Source organism: Xenopus laevis, chromosome 6L (assembly GCF_017654675.1).
Source record: "Xenopus laevis strain J_2021 chromosome 6L, Xenopus_laevis_v10.1, whole genome shotgun sequence".
NCBI classification, from domain to species: domain Eukaryota; kingdom Metazoa; phylum Chordata; class Amphibia; order Anura; family Pipidae; genus Xenopus; species Xenopus laevis.
In genome coordinates this window covers 153,984,272-154,005,138 of record NC_054381.1, presented here as the reverse complement: position 1 = coordinate 154,005,138, position 20,867 = coordinate 153,984,272, and the positions used below count along the sequence as shown (strand labels likewise).

At 39.2% G+C, this 20,867-nt stretch overlaps 1 protein-coding gene across 1 annotated transcript in view; it reads right to left on the bottom strand.

The window, feature by feature from the left end:
- The window catches only part of efr3a.L (EFR3 homolog A L homeolog), a 120,938-nt gene that overhangs the window by 88,614 nt on the left and 11,457 nt on the right, over positions 1 to 20,867 (bottom strand).

Genomic DNA, 20,867 nt, shown 5'->3' with positions numbered 1-20,867 from the left:
CGCGAGAAAGAGTGAGAGGTCAGCCCGAACCCACTCGCGGGTATCGGGTTGGCCAGCACATCACTACAGCCTATCTATTTACCCAGTTTTAATTTCTACACTGAACAATTCATTTAAATGCCTCAGTGGTTTTGGTGGCTGCTGGTGTCCAAGGAAATCCAGCTGTGGTCAAAAACACTCCATGACTGCTAATAATATAAAAAATGGTCACACCTAAAAAACAGTTGCACCTATTCTGAAGAGGTCCAGCTTTTACTGTGCCATGTTTGTCACTCAGGGTGCTTTTCATTTAATATTGTCAGGGAGGTGACAGAGGCAATTTAACTGCTGTTGACAAATGGTGGCAAATACCCCGTGTGCCTGGAAAAAAACAAGTTGGCCAACAGAAAAAAAAAAAAAGCAATCAAGTCATGTGCTCGCCAATTCAAGCCTAAACTTTTCCGATTTTACTGCACTACGGACACCTGGAAAAGGTTAGAAAAATGGCAGCAGGCACCGCATTCCTTTTTTTTCATCTCGGAGCTCCTTCCCGATGCAGGTGTCCTAGCTCTGGCAGGGAGGCAATTAAAAAAAAAAACTACAGTAACCGCCAACCGGAGTGCGGGCTCTATTAGGCCACACCTTAGTTTGGGGAAAACCATTTTCACCCAACAGGTACCCTTTAAGAACACAACATACAAGGCATTTTTTCACTGCCAAAGCTCAAAAACATAAACAACATCCTTTGGTTTTTCTAAACCAACTACATAAAACAAAAACAATTGGAAAACCTAAAACAACTTCTATATTGATTAAGCCTGGCATATAGCTGTAGAATTGTTGTTAAATACAATCCAAATTTAAAGGGGACCTGTCACCCTAAGAAATAATTTCAAATTCTTTTCTATCATGTTAGTTGAGCAAAATAAACTTTACTTACACTGTATTTATTATTTAAATTTGGTTTCCTTCTGTCTTGGAATTATACAATCACAGCAAGCAGGCAGCAGCCATTTTGTGGACACGGTTATTAAGGGAAATTGTGTATCACCCCAAAATCTTGTGTATGCACCAGAATGGGGGACCTAATGTCCATGTGCAGTGCCCCACACAATTATAGAGCCTGAGGAGGGAAGGGGGAATGTGGGGAGAGCAGTGACATGTGGGAAGTGCTGAATGGAAAGTGAAAGTAATTGACTGCCCCTCCTCTATGCCAGGGGCATAGAGGCGGGGCAGGTAATATTTGATTGACAGTTTAGATATTTAAACACCTTTATAACAGGTATGGATGTTTTAATGAAAACAATTTTGGGGGTTTCATATTTAATTTGCAAAGGACTTTCATTATGCAGCTTTTTATGTGTAGGTGACAGGTCCACTTTAACTAGAGTATTGTTCTTAGAAACAGAATTGCTTCTGCCATATCCTCCTTCATTGAGGCTCTTCAATCTGATTCTTTTCAGTGCTTGTATTTAGTTATTAGGAGTCGGAACTCCCACTTTAGATACCCAAAATTGCTTCCGACTCCACAGCTCTGGTAGACTAATTGCAAGCGTTATCATTGTAGAACTATGTACAGCACAATGCAAGTGACTTTTCAGGCAATATTTTTGAGATTTCCAGCAAAAGCATTCATTTTTGTTTTTGTTACAATTTGTCGCTAAGCAGACGAGTGCCCATTCCAGGTGATATCAGTAGGAATCCATCAATTCCTATGAATGCTAGCGTGCCCTAGAAATGTCTCGCTGCGTACAACTCTGCTGAGAAAGAAATAAAACAACAAGAATATTAAAATGAGACGGCTTCTAGTGGGCTGCCTTGGATCTCAATCAACACAATCTCTTCTTTGACGTCAATACGCTGCTTCTACCCACTCCTAAACTCATTAAAGTCTTGTGCTAATGGTAATATATTATTTAGCAGGTCCGCATGCAAAGAAGGAGCACATTTTTCCAGCAACAAATAATTTAAAGTAGCGACATCTTACCTTAAATAACCTAGACGAGCACTGTGATTTCTCCTATACTTACTTTAGCAACAAATGGCCTGAACTGTCTGCCAATCGATAAATACATTTACTAATGGCATTTAATAATAATTAGTAAATGTATTGAAGTAGATGGGCATGTGTCGCTTTCCAACCCAACTCAATATGTTACTATGTAATTAAAGGAGAAGGAAAGGCTAAAACCAAGTAAGCTTTATCAGAAAGGTCTATATAAATACACCAGTAACCCCTCAAAGTAATGCTGCTCCGAGTCCTCTGTCAAAAGAAACTGCATTTCTTTCCTTCTATTGTGTACTCATGGTCTTCTGTATCAGACTTCCTGTTTTCAGCTTAAACCTCCAGGGCTTGGGCTTGAGCATGCTCAGTTTGCTTCTCTCCTCCTCCTCTTCTTCCTCCTCCCCTCCCTGCTGTAATCTGAACCCAGAACTATGAGTGAGCAGGGAAAGACTACGGCAGGAAGTGATGTCACACCAACCTAATATGGCATCTAATAAAGTGAAGTTCACAAGAAAAAGGCAATACTGCAGATTTAACTGCTCAAACTTCTGTGTTTATTGCCAACACAACATGTTTCAAGCCCTGTGAGGCTCTTTGTCAAGTGTGACACTTAATAAAGAGCCTCACAGGGCTCGAAAACTTGGTGTGTTGGCAATAAACACAGAAGTTTGAGCAGTTAAATCTGCAGTATTGCCTTTTTCTTGTGAACTTCACTTAATTGGATATTAATATCGCATCCATGGCAGAGGTGCTACACAACAATAATGGCTGATAATTTATACCCTGCCATTGGTTTGAAAGTAACAGTCAAAGATACAATTTTTGGACTAATATGGCAGCTGCTATCCTAAACAAACAGAGACAATGTCTAGAGTTTTTACTCAAGTATGGTAAAGAATTCTGCAGAATATAGTGTTATAGCTTGCACTATTGTCAATAAACTGCCACAGTAACTTTCCTTCTCCTTTAACAGTGTTCAATCGGTTAGGGCCGAGGAACATTTTTGGTTGTAGTCACCCTGGAGGTCTAACAGGACCCCATTGCCCATAACAAGGTTACAGATATAAGCCTGCATTAAGGTATAGTTCCATGAATATCCAGGGCAGTTAAGTCTTCACTCCAAATCTCACCTAAATTGGCAACCTGGACATTAGGGGGCAGATTTATCAAGGGTAGAATTCCCGAATTTGAAAAACGTCAAAATTAGAATTAAAAAAAAACAACCGAAATTAAAGCAAAGTTTTTTTGGTGAATAGTTTCGTTTTCAAATTCGAATCATACTAATCGAATTAATAGCACATTCGAAACGTACGATTTGAAGTTTTCCCCCAAAGAAACTTTGATTTTTCAAAGTCCACCAATTGACTCCAAACAGGTTCTATGAGGTCCCCCAAAGGCTAAAACAGCAATACAGCAGGTTTTAGATGGCGAATGGTTGAAGTCGAATTTTTAAAGCGACATACATTATACAGTAAATCTATAGGAAGGACATTTCCTGTAGACTCGTATAAATGTTAAATTATTTAATTAAAATTATTTCTTTTTTCTCTTTAATAAAAAAAACAATACATTGTACTTCATCCAAAACTAGATATAATTAATCCTTATTGGGGACAAAACAATCCTATCAGATTTAATTAATGTTTACATTTTTTTTTTAGGGTAAGGGCACACCTGGAGATACGGGGAGATTTAGTGGCCCAGCGACTAATCCCCTCTTTTTTGGGGCGACTAATCTCCCCGAACTGCTTCCCCGTGTCTTCCGCCTGCTTCGATGAGAAAACGGCTGCCCCAATGCACTCGTGGCGATTCAATTTCCGAAGTCGCCCGAAGTTTCCTTAGTCGACGAGCGACTAAATCTCCCCGAATCTCCAGGTGTGCTCTTACCCTTAGTAGACTAAAGGTATCAAGATCCAAGGCCCGTTATCTGGAAAGCCCCAGGTTCCGAGCATTCTGGATAGCAGGTCCCATACCTGTAATAGGCTTCACTTGCGGCAATATAAATATTCCTGGAAATACACCTTGTTCTGAGTTAGGGGACCCAACCACATGCTGCTCTAGACCAATGAAAGTGTTGCGGGCATTTTTAGTGTGTTCTTATGTACAGGAATTATGGACCCTACTTTGTACCTTTTTCTGTGGGTGACTGCATGCACTTCTGCAGGAGTGTCACTCATATGTTGGACTACATAGATTAGATTGGATCCAAAAATAAATAAATAAAAACCTCCCATGCGGCCTTTGTTCTTCAGCAACTGGCACGGGTAGAAAATCCCTTCATATAGCCGAGTGATTAAGCTGCAGCTGCATTCAAGCAGCAGCGTCTCGTTATATTATTTTGTATTATTCGGAATGGATAATTCTCTAAAGCGACATGGCCTGACAAGGAAAAGCACTCGGAGCAAACACCAATATCACTCCATTACCCATCAAACTAGGAGTGCTACTTAGAAAAAAACAAAAAGCGTCAAGGGGAGACAATGCTCTTCTCTAAATAATGCTAGAAAGTAAAAGGGAACAGGGATCAAAAGGCTGATGTTGGCTTCAGGTGTTCTGTTCAATTCAAATTGTACAGGCAGGGGAGTCTTTATGACCTACTGTACCAGGCTAATGAATAGAGTTCACCGAGATGACTTTATATATTAAAGGGGAACTATCACGAAAATTTAAAGGGATACTGTCATGGGAAAATTTTTTTTGTCAAAATGAATCAGTTAATAGTGCTGCTCCAGCAGAATTCTGCACTGAAATCAATTCCTCAAAAGAGCAAACAGATTTTTTTATATTCAATTTTGAAATCTGACATGGGGCTAGACATTTTGTCAATTTCCCAGCTGCCCCAAGTCATGTGACTTGTGCTCTGATAAACTTCAATCACTCTTTATTGCTGTACTGCAAGTTGGAGTGATGTCACCCCCCTCCCTTCCCCCCCCCCCCAGCAGCCAAACAACAGAACAATGGGAAGGTAACCAGATAACAGCTCCCTAACACAAGATAACAGCTGCCTGGTAGATCTAAGAACTAGGGATGCACCGAATCCAGGATTCGGTTCGGGGTTCGGCCAGGATTCGGCCTTTTTCAGCAGGATTCGGCCGAATCCTTCTGCCCAGCTGAACTGAATCCTAATTTGCATATGCAAATTAAGGGCTGGGAGGGAAATCGCAGGACTTTTTTTCAAAAAACAAGGAAGTAAAAAATGTTTTCCCCCTTCCCACCCCTAATTTGCATCATGATATCACCCCCTCCCTTTTCCCCCCCAGCAGCCAAACAAAAGAACAATGAGAAGTTAACCAGATAACAGCTCCCTAACACAAGATAACAGCTGCCTGGTAGATCTAAGAACAACACTCAATAGTAAAAACCCATGTCCCACTGAGACACATTCAGTTACATTGAGAAGGAAAAACAGCAGCCTGCCAGAAAGCATTTCTTTCCTAAAGTGCAGGCACAAGTCACATGACCAGGGGCAGCTGGGAAATTGACAATATGTCTAGTCCCATGTCAGATTTCAAAATTGAATATAAAAAAAACCTGTTTGCTCTTTTGAGAAATGGATTTCAGTGCAGAATTCTGCTGGAGTAGCACTATTAACTGATGCATTTTGAAAAAAAAAAAAAAACATGTTTTCTGATGACAGGATCCCTTTAAGACATGAAGACCCAAATTACGGAAAGATCCATTATTCGGAAAACCCCAGGTCCCGAGCATTCTGGATAACAGGTCCCATACCTGTACTAGGGTTGCCACCTGTCCCGATTTCACCTGGACAGCCAGCCTTTTGGAAGGGCTGTCAGGTGAAATTCACTATTTTTGAAATCTGGACAGGACATTAAAGTGAATGACAATGGCAATCAGCCAATCGCTGATTGGCATGTCATCAGTCCAGCCCCTGATGTCATCTGCCCCGCCTCCCCACGGCACATACCCTGTCCCCAACAGCTTGACCCTTCAAAAAAAAAAAACACATGGCAACCCTAAACAGTATTTCTGTGCCTTTATCTTGGGAGGGAGAGGGTTAGGATGAAGATGAATGCAGTTCCAAATAAGAGGAAAATGGGCTATATGTACCATGTCTTTTGTCAAAGCATTTACTGGGAAAACACTGACCTTTGCACAAGGCAGAAAATAAGACACTGTTAAGATTAGGACAGATGGCAGCAACAAGAAATCTCAACTGAGCAACATGAGTAACCAAATAGAACACGGGTCTCTGGAGGAGTTAGTCACCTGCACTCGCGGGCCCAGCAAAATAAATAGCACCGGCTGACGGCATTATTTTCCAATTTCAGCAAATAAAATGAAATGATCGCTGCTGGGCTACAGCACAAAAAAAAAATATTTGAAAGAAAGTTGTTGCCTTAGAATTTAAATAGCTACGAAATGGTGCGGAGCATTTAATATCACTCATGAAAGCAATCAAATATGTCACCGTTTTTGCCTTCTGTTTCAATGTCGGAATCTTTTTTTTTTTTTTTAAACAGAAACTGTTTAAAAAAAAAATACAGGTAGGGGATCTGTTATTTGGAAACCTGTTAACCAGAAAGCTCAGAATTACAGTAAGGTTGTCTCCCATAGACTCCGTTATAATTAAATAATCCAAATGTTTAAAAACTTAATTTTTCTCTGTAATAATAAAACAGTAGCTTGATACTTGATCCAAAACCTAAGACATAATTAATTCTTACTGGAGGCAAACCAATGCTATTGGGTTTATTTAGGGGTAGATTTATTAAAGGGGTTGTTCACCTTTGAGAAAACTTTTAGTATGATGTAGAGTTACATTCTGAGACAGTTTGCAATTGGTTTTCATTTTTTATTATTGAAGGTTTTTGAGTTATTTAGCATTTTATTCAGCAGCTCTTCAATTTGCATTTGAAGCAATCTGGTAACTAGGGTCTGAATTCCCCTAGCAACCATGCACTGATTTGAATAAGAGACTGGAATATGAATAGGAGAGGCCTGAATAGAAAGAGGAGTAATAAAAAGTAGCAATAACAATACATTTGTAGCCTTACACAGCATTTGCTTTTTAGAAGGGGTCGGCGACGCCCATTTGAAAAGCTGCAAAGAGTCAGAAGAGAAAGGCAAAATAACTATAAAAAATAAATGATGAAGACCAATAGAAAAGTTGCTTAGCATTGGCAATCCTATAACATCATAAAAGTTAAATCAAAGGTGAACCGCCCTTTCTTACAGGGGAACTGTTGTGAAAATGAAATTTGATATAAAGCTTTATCATAATGAAATAAGAAACTTTCTAAAAACAATCAATTAAATATTCTGTACTGTTTCTGAAATAATCAAGTTTATCTTCACTATTCCTCTCTCAGCATCTGTTTCTCTTCATTCTCTCTTCATGCAGCAGTTGGGTGTCAGATATTCATTGACAGTTAGATCCAATATATCTTATAGGGGGGTTCCTTTTGCCTAGAAGATCTATTAGAGCTCACTCTATTAAACTCACCAGACATCATGTCTCGCTACATGCAGAATTTGTGCAAAAGGCAGTTATTTTGTAAGATTTTGTTTGTACTGGAATCAGTTATTTGAGTGAGCTCTAATACATCTGCTAGGAAAGGAAGCCCCCCTATAAGATATATTGGATCTAACTGTCAATGACTGACACCCAACTGCTGCAAGAAGAGAGAATGAAACAGATGCTGGGAGAGGAATAGTGAACATAAACTTGATTATTTCAGAAACGATGCAGAATATTTAATTGATTGTATTTACAAAGTATCTCATTTCAGTATGCTGAAGCTTTTATTAGTTCCCTTTTAAATAAGATACTATTCGAGTTTCGAGGTAAAAAAAAAAAACGATATCACTCGACCTTTGATGAACATGTCCCTTAATGTTTACATTATGTTCTATTAGACATAAGGGATCTTTAAGTATCATGTAGACCAATGATCCCCAACCAGTAGCTCCTGAGTAACATGTTACTCTCCAACCCCTTGGATGTTGCTCTCAGTGTCCTCAAAGCAGGGGCTTATTTTTGAATTCCTGACTTGGAGGCAAATTTTAGTTGTATAAAAACTAAGTATAATGCCAAGTAGAGCCTCCTGTAGGCTGCCAGTGCACATAGGGGCTACCAAATAGCCAATCACAGCTCTTATTTGGCACCCAAGGGACTTTTTCATGTTTGTGTTGCTCCCCAACTCTTTTTACATTTGAATGTGGCTCATGGGTAAAAAAGGTTGGGGACCCCTGATGCAGAGAGTGATATTCTAAGACAATTTGCAATTGCAATTATTATTTGTGTTTTTTGAGTTATTAAGCTTTTTATTAAGCAGCTCTCGAGTTTGCAATTTCAGCTGGTTCTGGTTGCTAGGGTCCAAATTATCCTAGCAACCATGCACTGATTTAAACAAGAAACCAGAATAAGAATAGGAGAGGCCTGGCTAGAAAGAGGAGTAATAAAAATGAGCAATAACAATACATTTGTAGCCATACAGAGCATTTGTTTTTTAGACTGGAGTCAGTGACCCCCATTTGGAAGCTGGGGGCTCATTTATAAACACTGGGCACATTTGCACCTGGGTAGTAAGCAACCCATAACAACCAATCAGTGATTAGTTTTTTTCAGCCAGCTGTAGATTGAACAGTGAAAGCATACATCTGATTGGTTGCCATGGGTTGCTGCCCAGGTGCAAATGTGCCCAGTGTTTATAAATGACCCCCCACTAATTCATAAACTATAAAAAATAAATAAATAATGAAGACCAATTGAAAAGTTGCTTAGAATTGGCCATTATATTGAATATTAAAAGTTAAATTGAAGGTGAACCACCCCTTTAAGGAAAGGTCTTTAATGTTAATAATTAAATACATTTAAAAAGCACAGATAAACCCATGACATTTTAAGCTTTCTGGATTACGGATCCTATACCTGCACCTCACTGTTATGCTAGTGCAGTAGTAGAAACCTGGCAGATGTAGAGTACGTACCTGTGCAGGTGATCAGCTGAGGCTCCCACGCAGGATTATAATCATAGGTCCTTTCCTCAGTCTCTACTGGGCTATAAGCAAGCATTATAAAGAGCTACAGTGGATAGGTGGGTTCAAAACCCTTCTTTACCCCCTAAATAATCTACTTTCGTTGTAGACTGTTTGGTTGCCTCCTGGCTCAGTGCACCAGATGATTAATTACGATGCCAGCGATAGAAACGAGGAAAGGGCTGCGCATAATTGCAAGGTGACATCAAGGCTATTGAGCACCTGGAAAGCCGGAGTATCAGTTTCCAGTAACAATCCAGAGAGCGGCCATACGATCCATGATGGAAACTTGTACGGTCTCCAAGGGACGTTTGCCTATGGTTACCAGATAAGTGACTGTTCCTAAAAATACATATATATCCTTGCACGGTTATTTGCCTGTTTGTGCAAGCGGCCAGTTAAACTGAATACACTGCATGCTGGTAGTGCAGAAGACTCTGAGCTCCATCTCCAAGGTTCTGGATCGACATGGAGCAACAAGATGTTGGGAAAGAAATACCAGGAAACTGCACAGACATCAGGTACAAGCACCACATCCTATTGATAACCGAAAGTTGGAAAATCTGGCGATAATTAGGGGCAGTAGCAAACTGCAGTAAGTGCTACTTATGGACTGATTGGCTTTTCACCTTAAAAAGGCATTAAATAGACACTAAATACGGTGTGGTATCTGTTATCTGGAAACTCTTTAGGCTCCAAATTAAGAGAAGGCTGTCTCCCATAGACTCCATTTTCACCAAATAATCCAAATGTCTTTTTTTCTTTGTAATAATAATAGTAGGGATGCACCGAATCGAGGATTCGGTTCGGGATTCGGCCTTTTTCAGCAGGATTCGGCTGAATCCTTGTGCCTTGCAGAACCGAATCTGAACCCTAATTTGCATATGTAAATTAGGGGAAGGTAGGGAAATCATGCGACTTTTCATTACAAAAGAAGAATTTTTTTCACTTTTTCCTATCCTGGCCCTAATTTGCATATGCAAATTAGGATTCCGATTTGGTTCGGCCTGGCAGAAGGATTCGGCCGAACCCTGCTAAAAAGGCCGAATCCTGGCCGGATCTCGAACCGAATCCTGGATTCAGTGCATCCCTTAATAATAAAACATTACAGGTATAGGATCTGTTATCAGGAAAACAGTTATCCAGAAAGCTCCGAATTACAGAAAAGCAGCCTCCCTTAGACTCAATTTTATCCAAATCATTGACTTTTTAAAAATGATTTCCCTTTTCTCTGTAATAATAATACAGTACAGGAATAGGATCCGTTAGAAGGATACCCATTATCCGGAAAGCTCTGAATTACAGAAAGGCCGCCTCCCATAGACTTAGTTTTATCCAAATAATCGACTTATTAAAAAGGATTCCCTTTTCTGTGTAATAATCAAACAGTAGCTTGTACTTGATCCCAACTAAGATATAATTAATCCTTATTGGAAGCAAAACCAGCCTATTGGGTTTATTTAATATTTACATGATTTTCTAGTGGACTTAAGGTATGAAGATCAAATTACGGAAAGATCCATTATCTGGAAAACCCCATGTCCCGAGCATTCTGGATAACAGATCCCATACCTGTACCTTGTACTTGATCCCGATTAAGATATAATTAATCCTTATTTGAGGCAAAACAATCCTGTTAGTTTCTTTAATGTTTAAATCATTTTCTAGTAGACTATAGGGATGAATATTCAAATTAAATAAAAGATCCTTTATCGGGCAAACCCCAGGTACCAAGCATTCTGGATAGCAGGTCCCATAGCTGTAATACATACATACATTTAAAAAAGCACAGATAAAGCCATGAAAATGTGGCTAAAGCTTTATAAGGTGGATATATATTATACATTATCTTAAACACCATCTCCTGTTCTATAGGCTGGTTGGGGTATGTTATTATTATTTATTTTATTATAATGTTTATTCTGTTAGAAAGCATAGCCAGATGCTAACATATAAAATAAGGCGATGACAGCCTTCCTGTTGTATACAGGTATGAGACCTGTTATGATGCTCATGACCTGGTGTTTTCCGGATAATCTTTCCATAATATGGATCTTTATACCTTAAGTCTACTAGAAAATTGTATAAACATTAAAGGAATACTGTCATGGGGAAAAAAAAAAAATTCTCAAAATGAATCAGTTACTAGTGCTGCTCTAGCAGAATTCTGCACTGAAATCCATTTCTCAAAAGAGCAAACAGATTTTTTTATATTCAATTTTGAAATCTGACATGGGGCTAGACATTTTGTCAATTTCCCAGCTGCCCCAAGTCATGTGACTTGTGCTCTGATAAACTTAAATCACTCTTTACAGCTGTATTGCAAGTTGGAGTGATATCAACCCCCTCCCTCCCCCCCCCCCCAGCAGCCAAACAACAGAACAATGGGAAGGTAACCAGATAGCAGCTCCCTAACACAAGATAACAGCTGCCTGGTAGATCTAAGAACAACACTCAATGGTAAAAACCCATGTCCCACTGAGACACATTCAGTTACATTGAGAAGGAAAAACAGCAGCCTGCCAGAAAGCAGTTCTCTCCTAAAGTGCTGGCACAAGTCACATGACCAGGGACAGCTAGATTTCAAAATAGAATATAAAAAAATCTGTTTGCTCTTTTGAGAAATGGATTTCAGTGCAGAATTCTGCTGGAGTAGCACTATTAACTGATGCATTTTGAAAAAAAACATGTTTTTCGATGACAGTATCCCTTTAAATAAACCCAATAGGCTGGTTTTACTTCTAATAAGGATTAATTATATCTTAATTTGGACAAGTACAAGATACTGTTTCATTATGGGAGATGGCCTTCCCATAATTCGGAGCTTTCTAGATAATAGGCTTCTGAATAACAGATCCCATACCTGTAGAGGGACCGGTTATCCAGAATGCTCGGGACCTGGGGGTTTCCGGGATAAGGGCTCTATACATAATTTGGATCTTCATACATTTAGTTTATTAGAAAATCATGTAAAAATTAAATAAACCCAATATTTACTGTATTCCACAGAAAGTGTGTTATTTATAAAGCACTTTCATAAGGGAAGTGTGATAAGATCTTTTGTTTAGAGGATGGTTGTATCTGGGTTTGTAGCTTATAAACAATGGCCCGGTGAAAGCCACAGAGGCTAAATGATCAATATAAATGCAGGCAGTGCCACTATAAACAAGGGCTCCTCAATGTCGTTTCAAAAATAAAATCTGAAATGCCTCCAAAATACCTTCACCTCGATGACTGAGGGATTTGGAGAGTCCAAAACATCTATTGTGTGACGTACAATATGTCTTATTACAGACTTTTATATGTACAGAGCAAGGAATAATGCACCAAACACTGCATTTTCAGGTTTGGTTAAATTCCCTAATCTAGGTCTACAAATTCGGTCGAATAAGGTATCTGAACCGTGTTAGAGTCCTACAGCAGGTCGGGTACCCCCAGCTTACAGCAAAAACCTGCGGTACCCTGTGGGTTGCAGGTAGAAGTTACAGAGCGGGTACAGACACGGGTCGGTGTCTCTGCGGGTTGCGTGTCTTCTCAATAGCGAGTTTTACTCCTTTTCTTCTGATCACGCCTACTTCCAATGATGTCACTTCTGGTTTAAAACCTCAGCACTTCCTGATTTACTCATTTTCTGATCACGCCAACTTCTAATGAGGTCACTTCCGGTTTACAATGACAGCACTTCCTGTTTCTTGATGGTTAGCTGGTCACGGATCGGGTTGCGGATAAAGCTGGCCATAGACGCAAAGATACGATCGTACGAATCAACGTACGATCGGACTTTTTCATCTCCCGACCCTCCACTACCATTCAGATCAAAGTCTTACCATTCCGATCAAATAAGAACAGATCAGCCGATGTTCTGCCCCTAACAGCAATTGTACGATATCTATGTCCAACCAAAGCTGGTGACAGTCTCCCACTGAAAATCGTACGATCAGCAATACACGCAGAAATATTATCGGCAGCCGACAAATTTTCTAACCTGTCCGATCGACCAAACGACCGATCTCCGCCGGACGAAAAATGACGGGACTTCCACACATGGTCCGAAAATCTTACGAATCCTCGATTCGTACGATCAGATCTTTGTGTCTATGGCCAGCTTAAGGTACTTGCGGGTCGGGTAGCGGTTCCGGTTTAACAAATTGGTTCCATGCAGGACTCCTGTGTAGTTACCCTAATCAGGATTCAGAACGGTCATGTGCAGGCCATGTATAATTAATAGTTATTAATAGTTTTATTTATTTATTTGTGCTTTGTATTATAGACAATGTTTAACCACTGACATTAGTCCCTGCCCTAGTCCCTGATTTTACCATTTAAGAACATATTAAAAGTTAACTTGGAGGTGAACAACCACTTTAATAATAATAATAATAATAATAATAATAATAATAATAAGCAGTGACAGTCGGAAACCACCAAGCAGTTGCAGATCTTCAAGTTACAAAATCTAGAAAATCATGTAAACATGAAATAAACCCAATAGGCTGGTTTTGCTTCCAATAAGGATTAATTATATCTTAGTTGGGATCAAGTACAAGCGACTGTTTTATTATTACACAGAAAAAGGAAAACATTTTTAAAAAATGTGGAGTATTTGGATAAAAGGGAGTCTATGAGAGTAGGCATTTCCATAATTTGGAACTTTCTGGATAATGGGTTTCCGGATAACGTATCCCATACCTGTACCAGTCTCCTCTGTCTCTCTCTATCTAAATGTAAGCTTTCCAGTCAAGCCTCAAATAAATATTACCGTAGTCCGCCTCGACAATCTCCTAATGATATTTAGAACTTGCCTTCTAAAACTTGGTATTTACTGTTTGGCATTATCAAAGTCTGTGTACCAAGCCTCTGACTAGAGTTCTCTATAAACCAGAACATCTGAAATGAAAGGGAAAAAACCCACAGCGTTAAAAGATGTGAAGGTCACCCACCAGTACATGATGCCTTCTGACAAGCTGGTATTTCCCATGCTCCTCTCTCTCTCTACATTCAGACTCAACACACATCACTACTTACTGCTGCATCGGACGGCCAGCAGGGAGCACTACTCCCTAGAAAAGTGACGACTATTTATTAAGCTGCTAAAATAATTATTGTCCAGAGATTGTGTTGCTGAGGAGGAAAGAAACTAGGGGCAAATTTGTTGTAGAGAAGTTGCTGGACAGGATTATTCCTTCCATAGAGGAAAGCAAGATGGAGAGATATATAGGCAAGAGGTCTCATGTATCAATTCATTCAGTTCATAAATGAATACCAACTCCTGGATTATAAGGATATTAGAAACCATTAAATGACAAGGCTGCAGGCTGAGTTATACAGGGAACTCTGAGTATCACTCATGTATTATAAGGGATAATGTACCCCCTACTGTAAATGATAAGGATATTAGAAGTCACTGAGGGGTTGTTCTGTGACCATATAAAGACACAAGGCTGCAGGCTGAGTTATACAGGGAACTCTGAGTATCACTCATGTATTATAAGGGATAATGTACCCCCTACTGTAAATGATAAGGATATTAGAAGTCACTGAGGGGTTGTTCTGTGACCATATAAAGGCACAAGGCTGCAGGCTGAGTTATACAGGGAACTCTGAGTATCACTCATGTATTATAAGGGATAATGTACCCCCTACTGTAAATTATAAGGATATTAGAAGTCACTGAGGGGTTCTGTGACCATATAAAGGCACAAGGCTGCAGGCTGAGTTATACAGGGAACTCTGAGTATCACTCATGCATTATAAGGGATAATATACCCCCTACTGTAAATGATAAGGATATTAGAAGTCACTGAGGGGTTGTTCTGTGACCATATAAAGGCACAAGACTGCAGGCTGAGTTATACAGGGATCAAGGAGTGTTTGGATCACCTAGGTTCCCCCAGACAAGAATGCAGCAATCAAAACACCCTTTGGGTCATGAGGTTTTGGTCCCTAAACCAAGTCTCAGGGGCATAAAACAATATCACTTGCTTTTACTGTAGATCCTCCACTGTAAATGTAGATTATGATTCTTGCTTGATATCAGTTATTTAAACAAAGAAGAGTGTGATGCTTTTTTCAACCTTAATGACAGATGTCTGCTATAACCCCAATTTTGGCTGAGATGATATAGGAAATACCCTCATGAAATGTAAAAAGCAAGAGGAAGAAACCCTTCCCTTATCTTGATCACAAGCATCCGTGATGAGCAGAACACAATTATCAGTCTTCCCCTGGGCTGATAAGAATGCAGATGTCTGCCCCTCAAAACAACCAAGGTCAGGAAGATTATTATGTGAATCACTTTCATTACATTTAATTAAAGGGTCTATAACCTCCATGTCCAAGAATGATTAAACAGTCATATAAACGATGGTGGTGTTAAGTAATACTGCACAGGAATTATTAATGACTTGGGTATTTGTGTTTCATATCATTATCAATGTGGCAGCCATGATTGCTCTGAAGAGGTCACATGATGGATTACTTGCTTCAACACATTGTTACCTAAACCCACAATTGGTTGGAATACAGAAGGTGCAACTCTGATTTATATTCTTTGAGCTCAGGCACCTGTGCCACCATAGGTAGGCAGCAAACTGTAGCAATGACAATATAGGTGTAGCCTTACAGGGCATTTTTTTATATGGGGTCAGTGACCCCCAGTTGAAAGCTGGAAAGAATCAAAGAAGAAGGAGAGTAAAAAGCTAAATAACTCAGAAACCACCAACAATAAAACATAAAAAACAATTGAAAATGATCTCAGAAAATCACTCTCTACATCATACTAAAAGTAAATTTATAGATGAACAACCCCTTTAAAGGTGAAGTAAAGATTAACTAAAAAATTAGACTAAAAATGTTGTACATGATGTTTTGTGCTTCTGTACCAGCCCAAGGCAACCACAGCCCTTTAGCAGTAAAGATCTGTGTCTCCAAAGATGCCCCAGTAGCTCCCCATCTTCTTTTCTGCTGATTCACTGCACATGCTCTGTGCTGCTGTCACTTACTGAGCTTAGGGACCCACTCACAATATACAGTACACATAGAATAGAAATGTCACAATATAAGGCTGATTAGTAATTAATAAACATAATTACTACATGGCAGCACAGAAACCAGTGCAATTAGCATCAAAATTGAATAATCAGCAAACCTGTAGCATCAGCTTATATTACAGCCAGGGAAACTCATTTTCTGCTGGATAATTAGTGACGAGCCCTAAGCTTAGCTTCTCAACAGCCAATCAGAGCCCACTGAGCATGTGAGTGTCACAGACACTTTCCAAGATGGTGACCCCCTGTGACAAGTTTGAAGTCCTGGATCATTGCTGCTATTGACAAGCTCAAACTTTAGCCTTGTGCAATAAATTCACTATATAAAATATGGCATTTTTGACCATTAATTTTTAGGGTTTAGTTCTCCTTTAAAATGGATTTATCCGGAAACCCATTATCCAGAAAGCTCAGAATTATGGAAAGGCCATCTCTCATAGGCTGCATTTTATCCAAATAAGTTTTAAAACGATTTCCTTTTTCTGTGTAATAATAAAACAGCAGCTTGTACTTGATCCCAACTAAGATATAATTAATTCTTATTGGAGGCAAAACCAGCCTATTGGGTTTATTTAAAAGGGTTGTTCACCTTCAAACAACTAGTTGTTTTCCCCGATAGATCACCAGAAATAACGACTTTTTCCAACTACTTTCTATTTTATACGTGTCACCATTTTTCTAATATTGAAGTGTAAAGTGTCTTTTTTCACCTTCTAAAGCAGCCCTGGGAGGGGGGGTCGCCGACCCTTTAACCTGTTCTAAATTTATACGTTTAGTTGATACATTTCTTATACCTGTCCCTGCTGAGCAGAATTGATACAATAGTTGATAATCCAGAGATGCTGCTGAGAAATGTATCAACTAAATGTTGCAAAATTGTAACAGTTCAGAATCTGCACCTGAATTACTGAGCTGCCAGACTCAAACACCAGAGACACCAACATTCAACTTTAACAAAAAAAGATTTTGGAAACATAGTAAAAAAATAAATAATGGAAAGTATTTAAAAAAAAAAAATCTTTATTTCTGGGGAACAATCTGAAAACAACTGAACTCAACAATGTGGAAGGTGTACAACCTCTTTAGGTATGAAGATCCAAATTACAGAAAGATCAGTTATCCAGACAACCCTAGGTCCTAAGCATTCTGGATAACAGGTCCATACTTGTACAAGGTACTGTCTTATTACAGAGAAAAAGCAAATAAATCAAAATTTAAACTTAAAATATAGAAGTTCCTTTAATTAGCGACAGCAACTCATTTTCATACTGTAATTGCTTTGCCATAAATTCATAATCAAATTTTTTTTTTTAACTGAAAAATGGGCAATAATTCTAATTACTTGCAGGATTCTATCTCAATATGTCAGGGACTTTGATTGGATGATCTGTGATCCCATCATTTAACGAGGCCCAGAACAGATTTATTTTTTGCACCAAAAGCTAATGTGTCCGATGACTAATTTTCCCCCACGCAATCTGCAGCTTTGTTAATTATCACACTGTTTTAGAAAACTCGCACTTCATGGATCTGAAAATGAGCAAAGCATCACGTTGGCTTGTGAAAATGCAAATCTTTTGTTAACCAGGGAAGTAGGGCAGAGAAGTATAAAAGCCCAGATCAGTGAGTTAGTGCTGAATGCAATGTGTGACGGGTACAAGATACATGTAACACGTAGAAAAAGCAAAATAGAACATGGCTTACGAAGCCAGTATATTAAAAAAGTGTACAATTTAATACTATATAATCTCTAAAGCACAGGCCGGCCAGGAAACACAATAAATAATTTAAAGGGATACTGTCATGGGAAAAAAAAAATTTTCAAAATGAATCAGTTAATAGTGCTGCTCCAGCAGAATTCTGCACTGAAATCCATTTTTTATATTCAATTTTGAAATCTGACATGGGGCTAGACATATTGTCAATTTCCCAGCTGCCCCCAGCCATGTGACTTGTGCTCTGATAAACTTCAATCACTCTTTACTGCAAGTTGGAGTGATATCACCCCCTCCCTTTTTCCCCCCAGCAGCCAAACAAAAGAACAATGGGAAGGTAACCAGATAACAGCTCCCTAACACAAGATAACAGCTGCCTGGTAGATCTAAGAACAGCACTCAATAGTAAAATCCAGGTCCCACTGAGACACATTCAATTACATTGAGAAGGAAAAACAGCAGCCTGCCAGAAAGCATTTCTCTCCTGAAGTGCAGGCACACGTACCATGACTTGGGGCAGCTGGAAAATTGACAAAATGTCTAGCCCCATGTCAGATTTTAAAATTAAATATAAAAAAATCTGTTTGCTCTTTTGAGAAATGGATTTCAGCGCAGAATTCTGCTGGAACAGCACTATTAACTCATTCATTTTGAAAAAAAATGTTTTTCCCATGACAGTATCCCTTTAAGAATAAATATACATAAAAACAATTATAAATTCAATCCAGGTGGATAATCACTTTGTTAAAAAACAAGAAAAAAATTGTGAGTTATAGTTCAACAAGAAAGAGAAAAAAGGTTATTTCAATTGGGGTTGTGACCAGGATTTTTATCCCCCAATATGGTGAAGCAGTGTAAGATCGTGAAAAAGATTTGGAGGTTGCGTTCCGTTGTGGAGCGCACGCACTAAAACAGACTGTGTGCCATCTTGAATCTTCGTGAAAAGGATATCTGCAGAGAGGTGAATTCGTGAAAAAGACTTGAGGCTGCTGAGAGCTCAAACCCGGCTGTGCCCTCGAGGAATTCCGGAACTTAGAATCTGGTGAATCTGGAGCCCATGACTAAGCACCCCAAAAGGTGCGAAACGCGTAGGGTGGATGGAGATGCAAATATATTTTTAATTTTTCTATTAATAAAAATATCTTTTAACTGAATATCTCTGGTCCTGTGGATCCGTTTGAGTGCCGGACAGCTCTGCTTCCTAATCTTCTGCCGAGAGCTTAAACCCGGCTGTGCCCTCAAGGAATTCCGGAATTTAGAATCTGGTGAGACTATTCCAATCTATTTTGGGGGGCTTTACAGCTGGCAAGGAGGAGGGAGTGGGGGAGGCCCCAATACATCCCCAAAAAAAATGTTGCTCTCCACATTTAAACATTCATCGTTCTGCCTGCTTATCCACTGAGTAAAGCACTCTGCATATCTCACTGATTCACCATATTTTTATTGTTTTTTAAACTGCAAGCATAGACCGCAAACAAGGAACAGTTACTGGATTTTTCTCTACAGGAAAAGTGATTATCCACCTGGATTGAATTTATAATTGTTTTTATGTATATTTATTCTTAAATTATTTATTGTGTTTCCTGGCCGGCCAGTGCTTCAGAGATTATATATAAGTAACATTATCCTCAATAGGACCTTGGGGATTGAAGGTGGGCATTTTTGACCAGTAAAATAACCTTCCCCCTTGTGTCACAAGACCCTTATCTGCTACCTGTACCACCTCATTAAAGCACGCTCTGCCCCCTAAATAACGCTGGGACCTAAAGAATATACACGCTGGCACAGTTTAATTAGCCATATTTTCTGGAACAAACCTGCTGTTTCTAAAATGCCTTCTGTGAGTCAGCGGGTTAGTTAAATAGGTTTAGGCTCGCACAACATAACATGAGCTGCAGCAGAATTTCAATGGTCTACACACTGTATATCAGTGATCCCCAACCAGTAGCTCGTGAGCAACATGTTGCTCCCCAACCCCTTGGATGTTGCTCTCAGGGTCCTCAAAGCAGGTGCTTAATTTTGAATTCCTGGCTTGGAAGCAAGTTTTAATTGCATAAAACCAAGTATAGTGCTAAGTAGAGCCTTCTGTAGGCTGCCAGTCTACATAGGGGCTATCAATATCCAATCACAGCCCTTGTTTGGCACCCCAAGGGACTTTTTCATGCTTGTGTTGCTCCCCAACTCTTTTTACATTTGAATGTGGCTCATGGGTAAAAAAAGGTTGGGGACCCCTGAGGACAACTAAATGCTGCTTTTTCTTTTTACTAAATTCACAGTACCAGCCCAGAGGTTCAACAGCAAAGTTTCAGGCCTACAAAACTGTCCATGGGAGCTTACAATTTTCTCATCTAGTTAGGCCATCTTTTTAGTGTCAGCGACCTCACACACATGTTCAGTGTGATATGGGCTGCTATTGAAAATTTAAAGGGATTCTGTCACGGGAAACCATGTTTTTTTTTTTTTTTCAAAACGCATCAGTTAATAGTGCTGCTACTGCAGAATTATTGACAGATCCAATATATCTTATAGGGGGGCTCCTTTTGCCTAGAAGATGTATTAGAGCTCACTGTATTAAAATCACCATACATAAGGTCTCTCTACATTGCTTGTTTTTGTTTGTACTGGAATCAGTTATTTGAGTGAGCTCTAATTCATCTGCTAGTAAAGGGAGTCCCCATATAAGATATTAAACAAAATTTAACAAAATAACTGCCCTTTCGCACAAATTCTGCATGTAGAGAGACATTATGTCTGGTGATTGAAGCAAAACCAGCCTATTGGGGTTATTTAATGTTTTCATGATTTTCTCATAGACTAAGGGAATGATGATCCAAATTATGGAAAGATCTATTATCAGGAAACCCCCAGGTATAGAGCATTCTGGATTAGAGGTCATTCTCTCTTCATGCAGGATTTGGGAGTATGATTTTTACTGACAGTTCGATCCAATATATCTTTTTTGGGAGGGGTTCCCTTTCCTAGCAGATGTATTAGCGCTCACTCAAATCAACGCCAGCACAAACAAAATCTAACAAAATAACTGCCTTTTGCACAAATCCTGCATGTAGAGAGACACGATGTCTGGTGATTTTAATAGAGTGAGCTCTAATACATCTTCTAGGC